The following is a 25744-nucleotide window of genomic DNA, read 5'->3' as shown; positions in this document are numbered from 1 at the left end:
GAACAGGAAAATAGGTTTATGTGATACTGCTCTCAGCTGGTTTTCATTTTCAAATACAATGTATGTTAGAACAGGAAACCCCAAGAAATCACATCAGCCCTAACAGTGTTATCCAAATCAGAAGGATTCCTGCTTTATAATCTTGTTTGCTGAGAGACTCAATGTGTCCATTTTCATACACGCATGATTTGTATAAGCTGTATTTTCTTCTAGATAGTAGACAAGAGCTTCAGTGTGAACACTAGACCTAATATAAAGCTGGATCTTTATGCCACCACTCCCACCATTTTAGAAGTTTTTTCTTCACTGGAAAATGACTGTCTCCTCACTGTTTAGATATCTAGTTACAGGATTTGAGCTGCACATTTACAAGTTATGTTGCAAGAGCAGTGAAACTGGAAAAATTAAACCCTAGAATTAGTTGTAGACTGTGATCCATGTCACGGATGAGGTGCCCACGGCAAAAGGCTTCCTGTAACTGCAGAACAAAAAAAAAAAAAAGTCAGAATAAAAACTCATCAAGTTCACTATTCCTATTTCTCATGAGGATTCCAGCTCTTCTCTAATCAGTAGCTTTATGCAAGCAATGACTTAAATAGGAAGAGTTAAAAGAAATTTTATTCCAGAAATGCTTTTTAAACTGCAGTAACAGTTCACTGCTAATTTCCCTGGGCACATGAACAAAATTACTTTGAAAACATAAGAATCGGCTGGCAAATGTCAATGGCAAAGTAATGGATACATCCTGGAATTTACCCTATAGGCAGAAATTCACTTGCTGTCACCCCTCAAGCAAAAGCCTGAGTAAGCAGGTGGATTAGTAAGGTAAAGGTCAACATCTGTGTTCTGCTTTGGGATAAACAGGGGGGAAAATGAATGCCCAGGTGTCCCCAGACATTTTAGGAGCATTCGTACCTTCAGCCTCATATCAGCTGATGTAACCAGGGCTTTTAAATACCTGCCTTTGGTTTGCAGGACCTGCCACCAGTCAAAACATGGCTGGGTGCAGAAAAGCACTAGAGAAAGGTTAGCTCACGAAGGAGAAGGAACAGAGTCTATTCTGTGAAAGGTGGAGAAGGGAAAGCGAGTGTTAAAACCTGTGATGGCGAGGGGTAGCCCTGGAACAGAAGAGTTTGGAGGCTGAAAGAAACCAATTGTGCTGAGAATCACCAAGAATGGAGAGAGTAGAACTATTTGTTGAATTGATTGAAATAGCAGAGACCTGAGGTATTTAAGAAAACCAAGTAGGAACCACAAAGGACACAGGACCTCCTACATAGCTCAGGTCCAACTACTGAGTTCCCTGTGGACAGGGAACTCAGGCCTGGAGCATTTGACAGAAGAGCCCCTCAGAGAACAAACCACTATAAACCATTAACTTTCATCCTCAAAAACTATCTTTCCCATGCTTGAAAGCATGAAACTAAGAATAACATCCGGCAATAGAAACATCTCAAAAGGCTACCTGGTGCACTGCTGGTGTTTGGTCTGCATATCTGGGACCTTCAAAGGTCTGCTCTTCAGGAAGAGACTGCCTGATTTAGGGTAAATGACAAAAATCAGTCTTCCATGAATGAGCACCATGTCACCTGATAAGCAAATAGTGGTCTACAGATCTCCAGGCTTTTTGATCCCTATCACTTGAGAGTGACATTTTTAGAGATGCACCACTGCTGCTTGGAAAGAAAGGCAAATTGAGATTTTTCTTTCCTTGCTAATGTATGATGAATATGCTTTCCTGGGTACTGTTCAGGAAAAGAATAACTGCTATTTAGAGCTTTAGTCAAAATGTAAGCCTTCAAAGCAAGCACCTTGATTTTTAAAAAAAGTCAACCATTTAGTACGGAAGACAAGCCCAATTTTTATAAATTAAGCATGTAAGGTTGGACTCAAAGTACTATTTTGATTTTTGAGAAACATTGGAAATCTGATGGAAGATATATTTCCAGTCCACCAATAGCTGCTGAGCTCTGCTCATCTTCATAGATGGGCTAAGTCATTTAGCACTGAGATGGAAAACAAATCTTTTCAGAGTTGAGCCCTCAAAGGTTAAAGGAGAGGCAACGTTTCAGTAATGTCACAAGTGATTTCTTGAAAACACACGCAAAAATATCAGAATAGATGCCATTTCCAAGAAGAAAATAAACTGTAGGAAAAAATGCAAATTGACAAGTGCCATTACTCTTTCCTTGACCAGTCCTTGGTATCTCTCAATTGTCCTACTCTTCTTTTTTTAAAGGATGTTGCCATAGTGATATTACAGAACCTGCAAGACTGTCCCAGCTATTCATCATCAGAGATTAAAATATATTATGAAATGGGTTTTAATATATTATAAATTATACATACTGCAATACCAAATTCTATTATAAAACAGGCTTTAAATAACATATTGTGGAACTAGAGTAGCTGTCCTGAGTTCAGGTGGAAGATTGCTTTATAATATAAAGTCTGATTTTTCAGTCTCACTAATGGCCCTGAAAAGAAGTCACCCACTATGAAATTTTATCTACAGGCTTTCATTCATTCCATGATCCTTCCAAGCAGCTGAGTCTGGAGAGGGACGTGAGGAAAGATTCTGTGCCACTGCCTGGGCACCCTGTGTCATTCAAGATGCTGTAGGGGGGGCAAAACTTTCCTGTGGGGCAAACAGAGACAAGAAAGGAGCTATGGAAGAGCTTTGCTTTTTTGGACAGCAGCTGGAGGCCAGGAGTGGTGTCCCAGGGCTACACTACTGGGACTAGAGGCTTATTTCAGACTGAATTGAGCCAATTAAATGCATTTTACTTTACTGCAGGGAAAGTGAGATTAGAAATAAAACAACCAGATTTGATTTTAAAATGGGCCTTGCCACAGCATTTTTGTTTCCTGTGTTTAGAAGGGACAGACATGGGGAGGCACAAGGAAAGAAGTATGAAAATCCCCCATAATTTTCCTTCCATCCCATACAGCAGTACATCGATTAACTACAAAGCCAGTTTTAGTTTCTGGCCTGGAAAGCCTGACAGGGATGATCCCCTCAATTCCATCCTAAAGCACGGGGAGTTGTTGCCAGGCACTAAAAGCAGGAGCCCACCACATCACCCTGAAGACAGCGTCACATCCCAGCTGTCCTGCTCCCTGCTGGGAGTATTAGCTCTTCCAAAGGGACTCTATCCCTACAACCAATGGGAAGAGCAAAGAGGTGTAGCAGCAAAATACCCTCCCCCAAGTCCTGCATCTCAGGCTGTGCTTGCAACAAAGCCTTGTGCTGGCGCAGGGGTGATGAATGGCTGGCTGAGGTTTGCACCCAGCTGGCGCAGCGCTCGGCACACGGAGCGCCGCTGCCTCTCACCCACAGCCCGGCAGCTCTGCGGGAGCCGCCTCCCCTGCCCGCACAGACACCCGGGCTGCCGCACAGCCAACCCTCGGCGCTGCCACGGAGCACGGAATCCAGCGAACAGCAGCCATGCTTAGCAAGAAACAGCTCCCTTTGTTAAGCACTGACATTGAAGTCCCCAGCCAATTTTATACGCACTTTAAGTTAATATTTTGAGCTTAAAAATTACTGCTTGCAGGAGGTTGTGTTGTTAAACTGGCATGAGTCCAGAAAACAAAAACAGGGACCCAGCAGTCTTATCAGTTCAGTGCCAGCTCCAGGGTTTTCATTAGCAGCCAACTTTTCTGGGTGCTCCTCAGAGAATGGGTGCCAAGTGGTCAGCCTAACACACACATAAGCGCTTGGTGCTGGGGGATTTATGCTGTTCTTCCACAAGCCATGCCAAATGCAGTTTTCCTGATTGCACTTCAGGATTGTGGATTTGAAAGTGGCAAGTGATAAGGGCAAGAATGCTAAATCATGGATCCCGTCAAGCAAGTCACAATCACTGTGACTGTTGTTATCTGTCACCTTGAGACATCAGGAGCTGTGTGCTTCACTAGATCCAAGCAGAGACTTCTTTTCCCCAGTATATTATGTATAGATAGCTCACATGACTATGGAGCTACACTAAAAGCTCTGCATAAATCTCTGTGGCATTTATTGTCTTTCCAAGCAGTAGACAAGTTGTTTTTTTTTCCTAACTTGCTACAGGAGCAACACATTTCATTAACCTGGCTTTTATTCATGCCAACTCAAAAGGTCAGAACCAGTAGCCTCAAAGAGCGTCCTCATTTTAACAATGAGGTTTGCCTGCTGATGAGCATCAGGCACTGCTGAAACCTCAAAAAATAAACATTATGCTCATAGGTCCCTTAAGTAGGGTAAACTATCCATTTATCTTGCAGCTGCCAAGCATACAGTCCTCTAATCACTGTTACATATACACCACACCAAGCTTTACCAACCTTTTCTTGAGATTTAATCACACATCTTGTGCACATGTCACACAAGAGCCCAACATTATTTGGGCTCATCCTAAGTCTCTTCAGAAATACATGTATTTGATTTGTGTGATCTGCAGGTTGTTTATGCCCATATCAGAAACCTCTCCTAAATAAACTCTGAGCCTGAGGCTTTTATGCTCTGACACAATCCAAAGGTTCAAACAGACAATGACATCCTGTTCAGAAGATCACTTGGAGAGCCAGCAGAGTCAATCAATTTGCTTCCTTGCTTGCCCTGCCTCATGAGTTAAATCTCATGCTTGCTTCCTTAGACTACATGGGATTGTACTTCAGCCTTTGTTGCCTGAAAAGCAACAATAAAAATAAAAATATGAACTTTAAAGGGGATCAACCTACTTCTGGATAGAGAAAAATCCAAAAGATTTCTCCCTAATCTGTGTTACAATTTAACATATCCGCCAGTATCAACAGGGTCTGCCATCTACAAGCATCACTTTCAGCATCTCTCATCTTCTCAAAGTAACAAAAACTGTCTGGTTGAGACCCAATTTCAGAAGCAGATTCCAAATTAATACAGGAATTAGCACTTATAGAGTCCTCAAATATGAATGCCAATTCAGAAGGCCCAAATTTAGGGGCACCTATGATAAGGATCAGGCTTCTCTTAGTGTGCTGATTCAGACATCCAAAAGTAATGAGTTAACACTGAAAACTCAAGCTTATTCTACAAGTACTATACAATGCAGGGATAAATCAACCCATAATTTTTTCTCTCCAGCTAAACTAAAAATCCCCTTTACATTGAATCAGAAGTCTTCTGAAACATGAGGAAAAATAAAGACCAAGATGAATCAGCATTTTTGATCAACAAATTTCTCTGACACAAAAGAAATAAAACACTAACTTGAACCAACACAGATGAGATAAATCCTCAGCCAGAAGCACCATTTCTCTGGGGTGTCTGGGATGAGCTACTTGACATGTTGGCTTGATCACTATTTCATGCACACTAAATAAATTCACCTGAGTCTGGTGATATTTAAGTTAAAGTAAGGACCATTTAAATTGCAAACCAATTCTAGTCAAGAATGAACCTTTGAAAAATCTGTTTGGCCAAAAGAGATAAGTGATGAAACAAGCAGTAATTTATGGAGATATATGGTTGACAAGTCTTCCAAAAGAATGTTCTGATCATGCTTGAACACTTTGAGACATATGTGAATGAAGCCATGTTTTTTTCAAGACAGAGAGAGAAATCACAGTGGCAAACTCCCACAAGGATCATCAACAAATAGTACGCAGGGCAACCCCAACATCTGGGAATGATTGGCATCTGATTCCATTGATTCAGAAGGCTGAACAATTGTTTTATTAAAGCTATATTATATTAAAGAGATACTATGCTAAAGAATACCAAAGAAAAACCCGTGACTGTCCCCAGACAGCCAGGACACAGCTTTGACCCAATTGGCCAAGGAAACAAAACAATCCTCAGCAGAATCCAACTGACAAATCACTTCAGCCAAACAATGTTCCTAAAACATTCCACATGTGCAAAACCAACAAGAGCAGCAAGTAGAGATAAGAATTGTTTTCTCTTCTTCGTGCTTCTCCAGGAAAAATCCAGGGAGAGAAAATGTTGTCTCTCTCTGTTCAGAGAATGTGAATGCCACATCACCACGTGCTGCCTGGCTTACAGACCTCATCTCATCTGCCTACCCAAAGGAGCAGCCTGGGCAGCATGCTTGTGCTGTCCCAGGCTGTGATGATGGCAGGGTGCAGCCTCACCACCCCCTGCACGTTCAAGCTCGCAGGTCTGCTGCAGTCATCTCCCATGCAAGGTATGTGATTGCAGAGACAAGCCTGCAAGGCCATGAATTAACCTGTGAGCAAGCCCAGCAGCTCTTGCAGGCTCAGTGTACTAGGCTTGCTTCAGGTAGCTCTGCATGTACAACCAAGTGCAGCTTCACTGCTTAGTGTGCCTGGGGAAGGCACCTAAAGAGTGGCTGCGTGCTCAGAAACACGTGACAGAGTTTGGAGATGAGTGTGAGTGATGCCAAACGATGGTGACTGGGTGTGATAGGGTCTCAAAATACTGCTGTGTGGGGAGAAGAATGTGGCTTACACTGAGCTGCCCCACTTCAGGCATGCTTCTGCCCACTGCTCCTTGCTGTACTAAGGATATTTAATGCAGAAGGGCCCTTTCACATTGCTAGATGCTCTTTTCCAGTTTCTTTCATGCAAGCCCTGAGCCCAAAACAGTTGCACAGAGACTGGCACTGCATAATGTGAAAAGAAAACCTGGTAATGACTGTGAGAAACTTCTACTCTCACCTTAAGGCTGTCTTGTCTTGCCAAGGAGAGATGAAATGACAGACAGGTAGAGGACAGAGCTTCTTTCTGATTTTACTTTTTTTAAATTAAAATTCCAATAATATATTTGGGTCCAAGAAAGAGGAGGGAAATAAATTTCCTTTTTTCCTTAGCCATGATTCTAGAAAGGGTTGAATAATTTTAATCTATAACTTTTCTATAAAGGATCAGCTTCAGGCAGAGAGCAAATTCTGAAAATCACAGGACCACAGGAAGCCAGCTCTCAGTTTGAAGTCTCCTGAAATGTCAAACACTAAGATAAATAACACCTCACTTTAGCACCGCTGAAGTTACTGCAATGATGTGTACCCTTCCTCATTGAGGTCCACTACCTGGGGAAAACACTCTGAAGGCTTCATATCCTCTTGACCATCTCTTCAGGTGCTGCTGGTACCCATCTACTGCCACTCCTCCACAGCAGCATAGAAGGAATTGCAACACAGGTGAGCCCCAAGCCTTGCTGAAAGCCTCTGTGGGCACTGCCAGGCCAGAGAGCTCAGGTAAATGGAGCTCAAAACTGTATAAAGCAGCACTAGCAGCTACTTTTACATCCTCCAGCTCCAGCTTGCCTCTGTGCAAGCAGCAGACACGTCTCACTTGGCTGAGCAGACAGAGTACCTGCACCCACCCAACAGCAGCGGCAGAGAGAGGCTGTGTGTTTGCAGGGCAGACACAGCCAGTGGTGCAGGGACCGGCTTCATCAAGATCCAGCAGTATGAGCAGCACCACTGAAAACACAACTTGCTCTGTGCAGGGTTATTTTGTAACCTCTAAACTTCCTTACTGTGTAAATGAGACTGGCATCTCTGAAAGACTGAGAAATTCCAGGAATTTGTAAGCTGTTAGAATATTTGTTAACTTTTTATAAAAGGTTGTTTTAGAATCACATCATGTGATGAACTGAGCACAGTTCTCATTCCTGTTCCCTTGTGCCAGTGCAGGGAGAAGGTAGGGAATGCCAGGAGTGAAATTGAGGCAAAGAAGAAGGGACGGGTGGGGGGAAGGTGTTTTAAGGTTTAATTTTTATTTCTCTACATCCTACTTTGATTTGATTGGCAATAAATTTAATCTATTTTCCCCACATTAAGCCTGTTTTGCCCATGATGGTAATTGCTGAGCAATCTCTTCCTCAACCTTATTTCAACCCAGAAGCCTTTGAAAATATCTTCTCTTCCTTGTCCAGCTGACAAGAGGAGTGATGGAGCAGCTTTGTTGGCAGCTGGCATCCAGCCAGGGCCAGCCCACCCACACATTAATTGTCTAACATCCACATTTGCATCTCAGGAAATGTCAAATGAGGATTAATAATTTTAAGTAGTTTTCTTTCTTAAAAGAAAAGATGAGCCTCAACTGTCTTTACATCTAAGGCATCTTTTCAGCACACACAATAATATTTGCTAATTACTAACTTTTCACATTCCCATAGAATTTCACTGAAAGAAAAAGTTTTTGTGGGTAAAAATGCCTGAAATATTAGGTGACTTAAGACAGAATCTACAAGATGATCAAGAACATTTTCTTAGTAGATATTTCTATTTTGAAGAGGAGATTATAAAATATTCCATACGATTAGTCTGGTTTAATTGGATTTGTTTGGAAAACAGATGGAGAACTAAAAATCCTAATGATGTCTAAACAAATCATTCATTTCTCTTTTAATTTAAACATTGAAAACTGCATTGAAATTACAGAATCAAAAAGAAATTCCACAGAGCTTCAAAGTCAAATCATTCATCTCCTGCTTCTATCAGATCCTTTCACACTGGCAGCATTTCATTGTGTAAAGAGAAAAAAAAAAGAAAAACAGAGAAAGAAGTAATCTCATTTAAATTCGTATTATTTTTGCTATGGGGGGTTCAGTGGACAGCAGCTGGGCACCACTGCTATCAGCAGTGGGTAAACATCACAAAGGACAGTCATTGCCTCAACATCTTTATATTCAGGACAGCTAAGGTGTCCAGAAAATGACAGGAAAGGCTGTAAATACATATGCAGAAAAACCTAGACAATTTTTCTGGCTCTCAGTTCAGCCCACATGCTCAGGTCTCCCCAGGGACAGAGCAGAGCAAAGGAGAAGGCCACTTCCACAGAGTTCAGCTGGTACTAAAGAAAAGCCAATTTTCTGAAGACTGGCGTTTCAGTGATGGAAATTAGCAATTTGAGTTTGTCTTGGAAGAAGAGTAAACAAAATTTTTTACCCATATGGTAACCAAAAAGCAGCTGTAGAGATTTCCCTGATCTCAGACTAATTTTTGGAAAATGCTATGTATTCTCTAGAGGGGGAAAGCACGTGGTGATTTCTCTCACTGTTTTTCATCAAAGGACTGAATTTCACTTGCAATCCTAGCTTGTGGTGTGAAAACCCAGAAGTAGGGCTCATGAAGCACACTCCAAAGTGCTCTGACAATATGTTACTCCCTACACCAAAACTCTGTCAGGACTAAGACAGTGGGAACCATCTCCTGATTTTCTAGCAACAAAAGAGACAAGAGCGAGCCTTCAAGTGCTGACATTGCAGCCTATCTTACAACCAGCCCAAAAGGCACACAGCGTATGCTTCTCGCTATGTAATTTCACAACATCACTCCTCAAAAAAAGTTCAATTTCTTTATTGAGATCACAGGTAATGTAACTATTTAAATATGAACCTCTGTTCAAAGAATACAGTTTTTGTTCTATCATATGGATTCAGTGAATGACAGCCATAGCAGGAGAAGGTGGCCTTTGCAATGCCCCATGATGTTGCCATCGTGATTGTTGCAACAGATGTGGAAGAAACATGGACTATTGGCTGAGTAACTCCCAAAAGTCAGGGCTAAAGCAGTAGAACAAGCTATTTTCCCAAACCCTGTTAAGCATTCAAATTCCCAGTGTCCCATTGTTTATAGCAAAGAGAATTACAAGAAGAAAAGTGACACAAACACAAATCTGTCTAGGTGACTGTGATTGTCAATGAGCTGGTGAAAGATTGCAGTGGAAATGGATCTATGAAGAGATCACAGAACTAATTCCTTTTGTGATATAATCCTGGCTCTAAGATAGATTAATGTATTAGCATTTCTACTGTATGTCTCTAATGTTACTGTTCTAATTCAATACCCAACTAGGGAGATAAATCTCTGAATACATCCTGCATAAATAGCCTGCATTGTTATGATTTTCTTAATAAACCATGGAAAATTAACATAGGCATTAATAGCAGCTTCATGTCCTAACTCAAACGCAATTTATTCTTTTGTGGGATGTAATGCTATACAGACAAGTTATGATATTACACTAATTTTTGTAGACAGCCTTGAGACAGTTGACAAACTAGAAATGTAATGTGCTGTCTGATCCTGTCCCTTCCCAATGTAGCTTTTCAACATGAAATATAGCAGGGCTGACACTGCACCAGCAAAGGACATTTTTAGCTGAAGAAGCAGGGTGGAAGATGGCAATTTGCCTTTGAATTGCTGCAGCTGCAGGGTGGTGAGTTTGGGAGGCAGGGAACAAGAGCAAAGATTCAAGCTGCTGCCTGCCTCCTGGGGAAATACCCGCTCAGGCCCTGACAGCAGGGACAGACAAAGTGGCAGGACAGATCGTGTTTCTGTTTTATGCCCTTACACCCGCTCTTTTCTCCACTCAGTCCTGTGGTATAGCAGGAAATCACGGCTGGTCCTAATTTTACATGTGAAAAGTAGAGGAATGTTTTTTGCTGATTCCAAAACACAATGCCAAGAAATCTGCTGAGCTCCCAGGCAGGTCTGCCCCATGGCTGGGCATTCCAAAATAGCAGGACTCTGATACAAGAAAACATACCTTGCAGCAGAGGACACTGAAAGTAACAGCCTGGGACTGGGGCCAGCTCATTAACACCCTGCAGCACCATTTTATTTAATCCCACAGTTCCCCCAGTTTGACAGTGCCAGAGAGTGAAACAGGAGACATCCTGGCATTACCATAGAAATCCATGGTGCCTGGAACACTGCAAGTAGAACCCACCTCACCTGCCAAAAAATTACAGTAGATCTGGACAAGGTATAAAGAAGGGAAGCAAAAAGAGTTAAGGGAATGAAATTGCTTTTATGCAGGGAGAGACTTAAAAAGAATAAGACTCCAGCATAGAAAATATAATATGGTAAAAGCCTATAACAGTCACAAACAGCATGGCAGAGTGTAGGGAATGACTGCTCATAATTTTCTGATGCAAAACCTCAAGGTTATCAAATGAAATAAAGAGAAAAAAAAGCTCAAGAGCAGACCAAAAGAGGTACTTTTTCACAAGATGTATGGTTGAGCTGCACAGTTGAGCCATGGGATACTATAAATGCCAAACCTTTCTGGGAATTGAAGAAATTAATGAATAGAAAAACCCTTCTCAATCAGGAAGGGCAGTGATGCTACCTGTGGCTGAGGAAATCCCTCAGCTGCAGAGCAGCAGAAGGTGAGGAGCCTCACGCCCCACCCAAGCAGCCTGACTGCCCCAGTCTGACCCAGACAGCTGCTGTGAGCTGGCCAGGGGGGCTTCTCTGCCAGCACACCGGGCAATTCTGATTCCCTGCACATGCCTGAGCCTCAGCTCACATGGAAAATGGACAGCTTGCCCACAGGGCTGTGAAAAGGCACCCCCTTGCTGTGTGTGGTCATTTGCATGGGGAACAGCAAAGCTCAGCTCAAGGGCAGTGCTGAGATGTCAGCTGGTGTTGTGCAGTGTAAATGACAGCAAAGGATGCCCCCATCCCCCCAAAAGAGAAATGACAGAACTCCAGCCTTACCTCAAACAAGATTCACCTGTCAGCACCTTATAGCATTTGCCAATAGGGGCTGAAGAGTACAGTGATGGAAGCAGGGAACGTATTTTGGGAAGAAGCAGCCTTTGCCCTCTAAGCAGAAGGCAGCTGCACACATGCTGCTCACTTGCCTCCCCTCTTTGAGGCTGAGCTCAAGTCCCCACAAAGGGATGGCAGGGCAAGCCAGAGCAAGGACAGGCACCCCAACACCCTTCTGCCCCAATACCCCAGACCAATCCAAAGAAGAAAGCACCTCACTGCAGTGCAGCCCCAGACAAGAGCAGAGCCTGGATTTGTGCAAACCTCATGTTTATACAGTTGCACCCTTTCTGCCTCTAAGTTCCCAATCTCAGAAGCTGCAGCACTGGAGGGATTTGTCATTAAGTGTATGGTGCAGGGCCACTGTAATATTTCCTTTTAGGTCAGCAGTGCTTTCAACATGTTTTCCCTCTGCACAGATATGTGGTTCTTTTGACTGCAATAATTGTTACTTTTACAAAAGAAAAGTGGGCGCATGGAAGATACTGAGATCATCCTGGAGAACGCAGATCTATCTGCTACCTCTGTCTAGTACAGCAATGAACTTGTGTGGAAAACCCCACAGCCTTCCTAGAATGCCACTAGGTAGTGCTGGAAATAGATCAGGGGTAGCAGCATCTCTCAAGTTGTACACTGTGTAGAGCACCCAAAAGAAATAGGGAGGGGAAGGGGGACAAGATGAGTGGTACTGATGAACTGCCGCTCTTCTGGGATATTGGAGCATGGTATATTGCCCAAGTTATTAATTATTTCAGAGCCAGGATACTCTAAGACAAAACAGACATTTTTGTGTCTACATGCTTGGTCTTCTATATATATCAGTGAACTTAACTTGAAAAATCTCAAAGCAATGTATTGTAATGCAGATGTCAGCCTTCCGCTGTCTGCAGCATGTCCATTGAGTAGCCCCTTAAGTGTGATTCTGCTGGCTCTGCTCTGCTGCAACCTCATGACTGCTCTTCTCCAGGATGGCGAGATTCAAATCCAAAAGGCTCACTGCTGAGCACTGTAGAGTCTCTCTCAGTGTGGGACACTTGCAGACTGATATTTCCTTTTACCAGGTACTGTGAGGAAATGCAGAAAGGATCCCCCTACTCCAGCAAACCCTCTGCATTTGGGTAGTGCAGGTCTGGCTTGGTGGAGCCAAACTCCAGCCACAGCTGGCTGTGAAGCACAGCAGCAAGTCCAGGCTTCCTCCCTTCCCTGCACAGAGCTGCAGCTGCCAAAGAATTAATCTGCACTTGTTATTGCTTTCTTTGACCAAATGCTGTGCAACCATACTGCACAGAATTTAAGTCAGCAGGGCAGGCTTGATCTTTGCCAATACTATGGCAGGTTTGATTTATTCTCAACTATAACACACTCAGACTGTGGCTTCTGGCAGCTTGCTTTATTTCCAGATCAATGAGAAATCATTGTGGAGAAGCAGACTTGGGGAGTAGATGTCATTTGCCCTCAGGGATGGGAAGCCTGGATTATTCAGGTTATTCACACACGGACAACTCCCTCTGGGTTGCCTTAAGAGTGCAGTGGATAAGTTTCAGGAAAACTTCCTAAACTAATGCAAAAGCTGAGCCTGTTGCAAGGGTTCACTCAGATGGATCTGCCCCTCCCTGAGGATGGTGCAGAGAGCACCACACACCTCAGAGAGTCCTACCTGGATTTACAAGTGCAGCCAGATAATGACATTTAACTTAAATAATGAAAAGAAGAGTTATCTTTTGTTCTTCCTGTGCTTCATCTAGATCTTCTCTGAAAGCCTTATCAAGACTTGTGGCTTAAAAGTTGCTTTCAGGGGCCAACACAGTGCACAGTTCAGTGGAGCTTCTGAAAGTGACTGCAAAACAGTTGAGGGCTATCCAAAATTGACACTCAGGATTTCTCACGTGGACTGATATTAATAATAAGTGCATAATTCAAAGCCCCTAGATTTTCCATCACCCTACAAGATCCAAATTTTAAGAGAGAAAAAGGTATAGCAGCAGACATGTAGACAAAAGTAAATCTGTATTTCTGCATCGTGGAACACTCCTGTAATTTCAGAGTACTATTTGTATTCAGAAGAAAGGATTGAGTGTTGAAGCTTGGAATATAATATGAGCAAAAAGTCTGCAATGTTTCATTTGGGGCTGAAATATTTAATCCAACTTCCAAGTGTTTATTTGCCAGAAAGAAAAAAATAAAAAATGCAGGCAAGAAGAAATATCTAAATAGAAAAGCATCTCCTAAACTAAATAGCACTTTAAAAAAATAAGATTTTACTTGCTAGAAATCTGTTAAGGGAAGATTTTTCTTTGAACAAATATGTGGAAAAATAAGCTTCTCAGATAGCTTCTTTGAGAATCAATTTTAGATAAACATTATGAAACCACAAGTGGCATGATAAACATGCATGCCATGTTTCTTCACCCAGCTGCAGCTAGGAAACCAAGCAATAAATACTATTTATTTATATTAATAGTATGCTTAGTGAAAGTATTACAATATTTCCTAAGCTTAAAACCATCCATGAATGTATTTTATCATGAGGCTCAGCATTTTTATAGTAATTTACAACTTTAAAAGGGTAAACTCTATTGCTCTCTGTCAACCCAACAACTGGGTAAGTGCAGAATGTTACCACATGAAGCACGATGAAATTTATTGCTGCCGTCATTAGTACATATTGATTTTGTTTATAGCAACCCAAGGGGAATACTAAACTGATTTTCCTTGTGCTCGGCTCTCCCTCACCCTCTGACAGGACGCAGGCATGGCAGTGCCAGGTTGCAAACCCCCAGCACTGCCCCCTTTCCTCTGAGGACAGAGGTTTTGAGACATCAGCATGATTTCTCAATGGTCCTTTGGTCAGCTCATCCTGCTCTGCTCCATTTTGTGGCTACCCCACATCCAGCTTCATTTTGAAGAATTTGCAGTTCTCAGTCTGCCTAGGCTGCACAAATATTGACTCCTTATTAGTCAGCACATGACTAAATTGTATCAACTCCTTGTTCAGTCTGATTTTTCCACTTTGGGCAATTTCACTGTGTTAAAACCCCAATGCGCAGCCTTGAATCAAAGGTACTGACAGAACAACTCATTATGGACTTCTGTTACAGTTATTTAATTATTTCTACAAAACAAAAGTAAAAATACTTGTGCTCGGGAAAATATGAAGCAAAATGTGTTTTCCTGGTTTAGTTTTTGTGGTAGAGTAGCATTTTAGATGACTGTTGATTTAATTTTTAACTCATCAAAAATGTGACATTTCATACTTGTGAAGGAAAACTAAGTATGAAATTTGATTTAAAGAATCAGAAAGTTGCATTTCAATATTTAATTGAAAAATATTCAATTATTTTCAATCTGCAATTAGGGCAAAAGATATGCTGAAACAGAGTTTCCTCTATTCGCAGCATTTTACACATTAGTGGAAGCTCAGAAATTTCCCCTAATTAACAAGAAAAGACTGATACAGTTATTTAATTTCTTTCTTCCTACCGTTTTTACTTAAAGGTAGTTCTTTAATTGAACAGAAAAGCAATTTCAGTATCAATCACAAGTCCAGGGAATGGAACATTATGGCAAAAAAAAAAAAAAAAAAGAAAAAAGAAGTCAAAAAAAAAGCAAAAAGAAAGCTGATTTAGCATGCAAGAAAGGGGGAAATTATTATACTTGAGACTGCAAAGCCAACTTAGAAATCACCTTCCTCCAGCCAAGCTCAGCAGCTGGGAGGTTACAGATGTGCTTCTCAAGCTTTGGAGTCACAATGAAAGTACCTCAAGCTGTGCATTTTGCTTTTTCATTCCGTTGATGCCAGAAGAACAGTGTCACACAGCCCAGCCCACAGAGGCACCACCCTGCCAGTGGAGTAGGGAGTGGAGTGAGCACTGGAGAGCTACTGGCTCCAGCTGGCAAAGCAAAAGTCACTAACAGTGCCAAACAGTGCAGGCCCAAAGAGGAGAAAGCACCTCCAGAAGGTAAACCTTTTGCATTTGAGATAGTTCTATTCCCCCAGATAAAAGAACACTTGTTGTGCCTGGTTCCCTCCCTCCATCTGGCCTGACTCATGTGAGTTTCCCATTAGACTTGCGTTGCAATTCCCCCTTTTCACCCAAACAGCTTATGGGAGTGGCCAACAGTTGCTTGCGATGGATATTTCAGGGTGGGTGGCCTTCATGTGAAAAACCACCTCTGCCTCAAACCCCCTCAAGGTACTTGTCTTACTCTGCTTCAAGCACTCCTTTCATTTCACTAAGTGCAAAGAGCACGTTATTAGTGTTCATTTGTTCACTCTTTCATGTGTTCCCACACTGTGGATATTGCAAGAGTTCATTAGAAGGCCAGTAGCACAAGAAAACACAGGAAAAAAAAAAAACCAAAACCACAGCAACTGCAGAATCACTTTTATAGACTGCCTCTTCCCACTGCTCCTGAGTGCTCAGCATTGGTACTCACCACACTGCTCTTGCAGCAGGCATAAGGACACAAGTCACAGCAGCAGCCCAGAACGCTGCCCTGGGGCAGTTTCCCTCCCCTGCCCCCACAACTTGCTTATCTCACTACACAGAGCTATTTCTTACATATTTCTGTGGGGGTCACAGGAACCTCAACTCACATGCAGAAACTCATTTTACACAAACTTAGAAAGCTGAAAAAGCTCCCCAGTGGCAGACAGTGGCTGCAATTCTGGTCTATTTTTTCCCTTTGTTTTTGGGGTTTCTTTTCCCCTCATTGTGCTGCAGCACAAGCAAGGACTAGATCCAGCAGGATTAACAAGAATGGTGCAACAACCACAGTACAATATCTGTGCAGGGATCTAACCTGGCACCCATAGACAAGTCATTGCATTCCTTTGAAGCCACCCTCCAGTGAGGATCAGATAGCACAGTAGTGAACTTTCTCCCCCTCATTTTTCACTACAGTTGAGCATTTTCCTGTACACTCCTAGGGAACATCAAACAGCAAGGAAACACAGCACTCAGAGTTGCAGGTACGAGAGGGTAGCAATCTGCTGGTGGAGCACACAGTCATTTTAAGCCCTGCTTTAAAGCCAGGCTAATCTGTGTCCCCTGCTTCACACACAGAACTTCTTTTATTGGGGGTGCTCAGGACAGGCCATTTATGCTGCAATGCTTTAGATTAGGGCACACAACTTCCCATAGAGCCTATTTTCCCAGAAATTAACCAGCATCCTCGAGGGAATAACAAACATAGCACCACTAGGAAGTTATTTGCCTCAGTACATTTGTGACAGGATGCATAGGGCTGCATTGTGCCTCTGCTTGGAAAGTAACTGCCTAAAATCAGGTTATTCAACACTCAGGTGATTTTAATTTTCCATCCATCTTCCCAGATGTATTCCATTTGTTTGTGTGTTTTGTTGTTGCTTGCCTTTTTTTCGCTGTTGTTGCTGCTGTTTTGTTTTCCCTCATTTGTTGCCATTCTTTCCTTATGTGCAGCAGCCAAGTGCTGGACATTGAAAATCCCTCATGAAGTCACTATGTAATGTCACCACTTACTGTTTTCCACCTGCAGTCCCATCACCACTAATTACAGCTTCCATAAATTAGTTCACTGGTGACATCTAAATGAAGCCATTTACAAATTGCAGCAGTGCCGGGCAGCCCAGCGCCCCGGTACCAGTAATGGCTGCACACAGCCTCCATCAGGAGCTCAGAGCCATGGCGTGCTGCACGGGCTGCTCTCACGGCCAGCCATGACAGCACACATTTCATTTTACCTCATCCATGTAGGATTTGCCCGTGCTGCTCTCACGGCCGGCCATGACAGCACAGATTTCATTTTACCTCATCCATGTAGGATTTGCCCGTGCTGCTCAAAGCAGAGAATGTGTGCTTATACTGCCAGTGCACCCTGCGCTTACAAACCGAGGGAAGAGGGGAAAAGCATCTGGGAATTGGAGAGCTTCAGTTTCTTGAAAAAGCATTTATCCCCACTGTTCCCAAGCACAGAAACTGGGGTTTTACCAGTCTTGCTTACACAGAATGCTCCACACTGCAACATCAAAATGCCTCGAGGGATAAAAGCATAACTCAGGATAAAAACTATCATCCTGTGATGAGAAAGTTTTTCTCTGTCTGCTGTTCTATTTGTAGCCATCCTGTGAGACTTGCCACAGAAGTGGGTGCCTTTGAGGGCCTCAGTCACTGCAGACTTCTTTAAGCAGCCATCAAGATGCAAGAAGAGGTTCAAGTTGCCAAAAAAATTGTATCTGGACACATTTCAAAGTACTTCCTTCCATAGGCCACTGAATGAAGTTACTGTATTCATCAACATTCCTTACATGACACATGCAAGAGAGGCACCCACCCTGCTCCTTTTTTGGGGCAAACATGCTCAGGTCACTCAACCCACCCTACTTCTAAGCAGCAACAGCCAGTGTCAGCTGCACAGCTTGGGGGACAGAATTACCTGGCATCACAAAGGCCAGTTAATGCTCAGCAGCCTTTTGGGGAAGTTTTGCCCCAAGTCACCTGATGCTCTGTCTAGACACTGCTGCAGAAGTGGAAACTTGTATTGCTGGACCAGGGTGTCGTTGCACTCCGGTTGCAGAAGCCTCCAGTACCATATTCCCAGCCAGCCAATTGATGTGAAATGAAACCATGCCTTACCCTGCAGAAGGGGTAAGCACAAAACAATCCACTACAGTTTTTCTCCCAAAAGCCGCTGTTAATTTGATAAGCATTTGCTGCTTTAAACTCACCCCCCTCAACCCATAAAACAGAATAATCAGCACATAGTCTTTCTGGAAACACCCACATCACAGACCTTCAGTGAAAGTGTGGTATAAAGAACAAGAAAAGAAAATTTTAAAAAGCACTAGTTTTGTCATGGATGCTGTTCCAAGAATTTGAAGTAAGGTGCTCTTTGAAAACAACCCTTCCAAGTACATTGATTGTTTCTTGCTTGCAGAAAATCCCAAGTTAGGGCTCCCATTGATTTATGTCACTTTTAAAAGCCTAGTTCTCTTGAGTTATTCCACTATATTTCAAGCCAAGCAATTAATTCTTGTTTTTTTTAAAAAAAACTTTCCAGTGCATGAAAACTTTTTGGTACAACACACAGCATTATAGAAATGAGTCTCTCAGAAAGATGCTAAGCATGCCAGCATATTTCACAGATTGAACTGCTCTGATATTAGCAGCCTTTGTAGCACATGTGCACATAATTACGACACGTCTGGAACATTTTGTCACTTCACTGGTGTTTGGATGTCTAGCACAAAAGGCTTGCTGGCAGTCAGTTTGAAAGCACATCCTATTCACCTGTTCCATAGCACTCTGGGTGTAGAGGTAGCCCAGATAAGAGGGAGTTGTTTGATCACATAGACACAGGAACATCATTCTTCCCCATTCAGTTAAAATTTCATAGAAAAGAAGAATTAAAGGCAACCTATTTTAGCAGCTGAAATACTGATGCATGTGCTGGTAGCCTGGAGGAAACCTGCAGCTCTCTGTAATGGTTTGGCTGCCATTCTCCCCATCACCATCTGCAAAAATTTTCCCTACTAAACATCCCAGTCTGTATCTTTATTTAAATACTACAAGGAGCTTTTTCCACCTCTTCAATCTATGCTTAAATCACCACCAGCAGCACAAAATAGAAGCACCCTCACCTTGTTCAAAAGCACTCCTTAACTTTTTTTGCCAGGTACATTCTTTACCAGAGGTCATATAGGAGGACTTGGCCATAAACAACAGCGGCATACTTGGAGAGGCCCAGGCTGGACCAGGACAAAGAAAACAATATTTTTCTGATGAGGTTTCAGTCCAGCCATGCCATGTGCTGCAGGTTTGCTTGGGATGCTGGAGCAGTTTTTTGTGCTCACTATGGAGTAAAGCCAAAAGCTACCCAACGTAACCCATGGATGTTGCCAAGAAAAGAGGAGGGATCCACATAGCCCCCTGGATAATGGTGGAACTCGGGGCACAGGGAGGTGTACAGCTCCACACCTGCCCTGCACAGGGACTGTGGGCACAGGAGAAAATAACTCCCCAAAACCTCTGCAGTCTCTTCACACCCACCCCAACTTAGCAACTCCCTATTCTCACACACCATGGGCAGCTCCCATGGCACTAGAGCACAGCTCCAGACTTATCTGCAGAGCCACCCCCAATGCCCCACTGAAGGCTGCAGCAAGGGCAACACAGACTGCTGTGGCAGCTGCTGCTGCCCCATTTCACACCAAACACAGCAAAACACAGTTTTTCCCATTAATCTACAGTAACAAAGAAGGTCTAATTCCTTTCCTAATGCAGCCAGCAACTGGTAGACACCCACAAGAAGCACATACCTGTTTCACTTCAAAGTGGAACACCCAGGTTATTCCTTTACAGCCAAAGCACCAATCCAATGTTGTTCTTTCATGGATCCTCAGCCTTTCCTCAAGCTCCCGCTCTCAGCTTGTGTGAGCAAGCTCTGCATTTCACAGGTGGAGATCACTAGACCTAATTACTCCAAGACCTTTGACACCGATGGAGGTGATTTTATAGCTCTTACCAACATCAAAGCACCTGGGAACCCAAAGCTCACCAAGGCCTAAAACTTCAAACCAGCCCCAGGTTTAAAATCACAAAGCTTACATTTTGTCAATGACTATGGTATGATTTGAGACAAGTGTCAAAAATCTCAGACCTAGCAATGCTTCTTCAGACCACAATTTTCATGTTTCCCACCTAAGTAACTAAAAACCTCTCGCATTTTCTCATTGGGGGGTTTTTTTACCCAAATAAAACACCAAAACAACAAACCAGCCAACCCAACAACAAAAAACCAAACAAGCAAAGATAAAACCAACCACAAACAAATAAAAAAACCCCTACCCTAGCTGAATATCATCTCTATTAAAGAATTCCCAAGGATTCTCTAAAATTTGCCTTTTGTGTTCATATTTTTAAAGCTTCCCTTTGCAGCTACAGTATCTAGAAGCATGTCTCCTGTTTAGTTGCTTATTTTGAGTTTATTTTTATTTGCTTCACTCCTCTGCAGGGAACCCTGCAGTTGTAGGACTCCAACAGTCTTTCAGAAATCAGCAAGCACCATGACGGTGTGAGAATGAGAGCTGATAAGACTGCAGATCTGTCAGAGCAATAAACAAGTTTTTCCTCTATGATTGCTGTGTTTAATTTGCTCATTAAAAATAAGCCTGGACATTTGGTTGTATGTAGACATAGGGGCTGGAGTGCAGGTTGCTGCACTTTTCCATCAATGCTGCATGACCAGTGAGACCTGCTGAGAACAGGACAGCTCTTTCCACAAGAGAACTTCTTCACCTGCCCTGGTTTTGGCTCTTACCTCAAGCCTCTCTGAGGGTTCTGATGAATTTCTCTGGTGAATTTTGATTTTGCAGTTTAAATACCTTAAGCCTTGGAGGCAAACCCATGTTGCCCCAGGAGTGTAAGAAGATCTGCTCCATGACCTCAGTCCCTGAGTGTAAAAGCTCTGTCTGTTCCAAGCACTGGCAAACACAACTCTCCACCCAGACATATGACTATGACCTGTGGCAAACATTCCCTTTGGCAGCTCTATGCAAATATAAAAGGACACAACTAATGCAGCCTTCCTTCCAATCACACAAAATACATATATATTTGTTTTCCCCTTTGGACTCAGATTTTCATGCTGAGAAGGGTGATGAAAGGACAGACAGGTTTTGAGGTGATGGCCTCCTCTCTGTGAGCAAGGGGAAAGTCTTTTGCAAAGAAGAACAAATTCTGGCAGCAAAACTTCACTTTCAGTTATGCTGAGGTAATTTTCCTTGCCTTTTTCCCCTGAGCTCTTCAGCCAAGGTGATGCCACCTCTGGGGAAACACACAAACTTTCCCAGGTCAAGACTGTTTTGTCATTGATGCTAACTGTAAGTGATCTTTCTCTCTTTATCTTGATCCATGAGCTTATTTTTCATTTCATTTCCCCATGCCCCCCATCCTTTTGGGGAGGGTAGTGAGTGTCCAGATGAGTACCTGGCAGCTGATCACTGCCAACTTGCCACACTGGCATCCTCTCTCAGTGCTGCTGAGAGAGGATTCAGAAGGAGCTCTCTTGTTTTGGAAAAATAAAAAAAAATATTAAGAAAAAACCAAAACAAAACAAAAAACCCCCAAACCAAAAAACACTAAACCCAACAAAAAATAACCACAAAAAACCAACCTAAAACTAGTCTAATCAAAAGTCTGTGACTAAATCTGGAGATTCACCAGTTGCAAGCCTTTCTCATGGACTTTTATGCTTGTGGCCCCACTTCAGCCTTGTAAGGAGGCCAGCATCCCTTTCCTTTTACATTTTGCATCCCTTTACTTTTTCTGTTTGCTGGAGGTCTGGCATGCAGCCTGGTTTACCACCTCTACTCTAAATTCCAGGACTGCGGAATAAAAATCATTTGCTGTTAGTCAACAAAAGCTGTCTTTTCTCCCTCTCTATTGATTACTCCTGAATAATCAATTGACATTTGGCACAGTCTTATTTATAATAATTCAAGTCAGCAGCAACATAATTTAGAAACTGGCTACTAGGCATGTGTTGGTAATGAATCAAATCCATGGATAATTCAAATTCATAGACTAAAAAATTGCATTTAAATAATGTTAAGGTTGTGACAACCTGACAAAATACTGCAAATTCAATGTGAAAACTTTTCCTCCCTCCATGGCTGAGGGGAAAGCATGGAGAAGACTTGAGAAGGAATTGGCATTTGCTGCCTCCTCAATGATCCTGCACCTTTGAGTTCATACTTTATTGACACCACCTTTGTGATCATCTGAACTGAATCCCTGGTTCTTCTTCACACACTTCCAGTGGTGTCATTTTATCCCATGGGAGGGAATGGATGCATATTTTTACACAACAGATTTCTTGGCCCAGTAGAAAGCCAATAGAGTGTGGTGTGCAAACCTCCCTTAGTTTTGTGGATTATGGAAGCAGGAGAGACCTGAGCCATCCCCTGCTGGGCATTGAGTTTCCACTAACACCCACCTCCTGTCACAACCCCAGACACTGCCTTTTTCTCCTTGTTGCACCCTGTGACAAATTTTACTCTGAATAGAACCTGAATGTAGGGTTGCCCTTAAACCTACAACAGGAGAGACTTGGAAATTATAGATAACTTCAACCTGAATAAACTAGTGGCTCCTTAAACAGCTGGTCAACCTGCTCATTTTCACATAGGATTCAAAAGCCACAGAAACCCACCTCATCTGGCTGGGCATGCCTACAGCCAGTCCAAGAAGAACAGCTTTCCTGGGAAGCATGTGCTGAGGTGGTCTGTGCTTTGTGCAGAATGTGTTATTGGCACATGAGCTTTTAGAAGTGCACAGTCCATAAACATATCTTCTGTGAAATAACAGGCATTCCCTGAGGAATGTTCTCCCAGTAGTGTTCACAAAGCTATATCCCCTTGGAGGGTCAGAGTCAGAGACTTCAGGCTCAATACAAATCCTCTCCCCACAGTAATTTCAAACTTATGGAATTTCAAACTTACAGCACCATCATTTCCCTACCTGCCCTACTAAGACTGAACTACAGAGATAAACACATTAAATGAATTATTAGAGAGCTTATGCATTCAGCAGTAGGTTCATAAAGGCAGTCCTTCATGGTAACCTACTTTATATATATATATATAATACAACCAAAAAAAAGACCCAGAGAGAAAGCTCATTGCTGTGTGCTGGATTGCAAACACTATGGGGTTTGCAGTGGAATTTCAATTACGGGAAAATGCACTGTCAAACCCTCGTTCAAACCCTTAATTACCAGCACTTAACCACCACATACTATTGAAGGAAACTATAATTCACTCTGAAAAAGACCTGGTTTATACCTATAATTAAATTAATCATAATTAATTCCAGCAGCTACTGCTATAACTATTGAAGGAGAGAAATATTAAAGAAATGCACTGTCAGGGACTGCTTACACTGTTATGATGAAAAAATAAGAGCTCTGCTCCATGTTTCCATTCAATTCTGCATCCAGATACTCAGCAAAACCCACCAAACTCTTTATCTTCATTTCATTCTGGTTTCCTAATGTGACCCTCTCTTCAGCCAAAGCCACATCCATATCTTGGACATTTACTACATAACATTTCTAAGATCTGGCCTTTCCTGTCTGCCTGGTGAGTTCATCTTTTGCTGGAGCTCTTTCCTATCCCTCACTGCCAACTCCAAATGCTGCCAATGGGTGATTTTTCCAGCCTGTTGTTTGAAGCAAGTAATTCCCCCTTCAGCTGGAGCCCTAATCCCATGCACAAGAGCCTTTCCCCCAGCCTGAGGGCCCTTTGCCCTCTGCCGTAGCAGAACCTCTTTCCCTGAATGTGGGAAATAGCAATTTCCCTCCACCTACCCCTGCCTTGCTGCTTCTGCTTCAGTTTGCTGTGTATTCTTGCCATTATTCCCTCTGCAGTCTCTGAGCAACACCAGGAAAGGCTGACTGTGAGGAAAACCCAGGCAGAAGGAGGCTCTCAGGGAGCAGCAGTCAGGGCTGGAGGCATGTGAAAAGAGGGTGGAGAGAAGTCACACTTTCTTCTCTTTCTTTAAGCAAAACAACAGACATACTGAAAGGAAGGGAAGAATTCCCCTACAAACTCTGGGTTATAGTGACAGTATGGTGCATTAACAGATTACAGCACTTTATTGCAGAGTACTGTTAAACAGTAGGAGACTTTTCAAGCACCAGTGTCAATATCATGTAATCTTCTAAGTAATAAACTATTAAAAGAATATGGGGCACATCACATTGTTTGACTTGCACAGTTTGCTCATTGGCTTTTATATGTGCCTGCTTTCTAATTTCACTGTCAGAATTCATCAAGTTGCTTTTATTCCTTTCTTTGACAGGGCTGGCTTGTTTTTGGTTTTTTTTGTTCAAAAGGCAACTCCTTTTAAGTGTATGGGTTCATATCCCTCAACAGCTTTCAAGCAAATCCAAGTCCTTGGGGCTTTTGGTACATCATTGGCCAGCAGAGCTGCCTGCATTGTTTCTTCTTCCTTGTAGCTCTATGCATTCCTTCTCTGGCTTCAGCTGCAGTGGAGCCACATTCTTTGTTCTCTCATGATTTCTCTCTGCTCTGTGAATGGGCTCCCTTTGAAAACATGTCTGAATTTTTAGCAAGGTTAAAGAAGGACATTTAGCACTTCAAGACCACCTTGCAGGGCAAACTTGAGCAAACTGTTCTTGTTTGAAGATGTGATCACTCATTAATGTCAATTTAAAGATGAGCTAAGATCCTTCACTTGATCAAGGCCTGATTTGCCTTTTCTGAGCTTTCCTGAGAAGTAGCTCCAACCTGAAGTCTCTGCCATAACTCTTCCCTGTTTCACTTGTGGAAGGAGTAAAATAGAGAATTGACAGAGAAAACCATAAGCAAAACTCCTCTTGTAATTCAAAGGAGAACTTGTCTCAAATGTCCCATTTGTCCTACTGTCACCATCTCCTTGTTTCCATAACCTTTTGCCTTCTTCAACCACTTATGCATATGTTTAAATTCATCTATTTCAATAGTCTTTGTTGAAAAGACTAGGGGTAGCCCTTGCTTTTTATTCCCCCAAGCTTGTATTTCTTTTATTCCTTCTGCTGCGACAATTCTAAATCAAAACTAGAGAATCCTTATTTCAGAACAAGATGGTTTTCAAATTTGTTGCAGCTCAGAAATACAATAGAAGTAAATGTTCTCTACAAAACTATAACCCTCCAGAAAGCCTTTCTCTCCACAAACACAGTGCTAATCCTACTCAGAAATCTGGAGAAGCATGCAAAACAAGTATTTCTTTTTGAAAATTATTCTCCTAGAATGCTCTCCTGACTGTTTCATGTTGAAACTTCTTTTTCTGCTGCAGTTATTATTACCACATCTGGAACAGACCCTGCAAGCAAGAGCCTCAAAGTTGATTATGAAAAAAAATCCTTTTGAAGCATGTTTGGTCATTTCTACTGGTCCCTCCAAGACTTTTTTTTCTGCGCGAACACATCCCAACCTGACTCAAGACACCCCACAGGTATTTGTACGAACCAATGAGTGAACTGTGTGGGTAAAGAAAACAAATCTTTCACCATTTATCTGCACTTTTTCCCAAAGGCTTTGAAAGAAAGAGATTCAGTAGGAGGTAATATATCAAGATGAACAGCATCAGTTAGCAAGGTGTGAGGTCTGTGACTTCCCAAGGAGCTGTGCACATACAGGTGAGAGATTTCATGCTACCTGACATGGCCACTGCTGGCAGAAATAGAAAATT

At 42.5% G+C, this 25744-nt stretch overlaps 1 long non-coding RNA gene across 1 annotated transcript; it reads right to left on the bottom strand.

Moving 5' to 3' along the window:
- On the bottom strand, positions 1–19971 carry LOC135447358 (uncharacterized). The gene is made up of 3 exons (XR_010440081.1): positions 19807–19971; positions 1466–1535; positions 1–478 (listed from the first exon to the last, which is right to left on the bottom strand). It is a non-coding gene; the product is annotated as an uncharacterized LOC135447358 (long non-coding RNA).
- Positions 19972–25744: the final 5773 nt, after the last annotated feature.

The sequence above is a fragment of the Zonotrichia leucophrys genome, chromosome 4 (genome assembly GCF_028769735.1).
Source record: "Zonotrichia leucophrys gambelii isolate GWCS_2022_RI chromosome 4, RI_Zleu_2.0, whole genome shotgun sequence".
In the NCBI taxonomy this organism is placed as follows: Eukaryota; Metazoa; Chordata; class Aves; order Passeriformes; family Passerellidae; genus Zonotrichia; species Zonotrichia leucophrys.
This window is presented reverse-complemented; position numbering and strand designations above follow the sequence as displayed.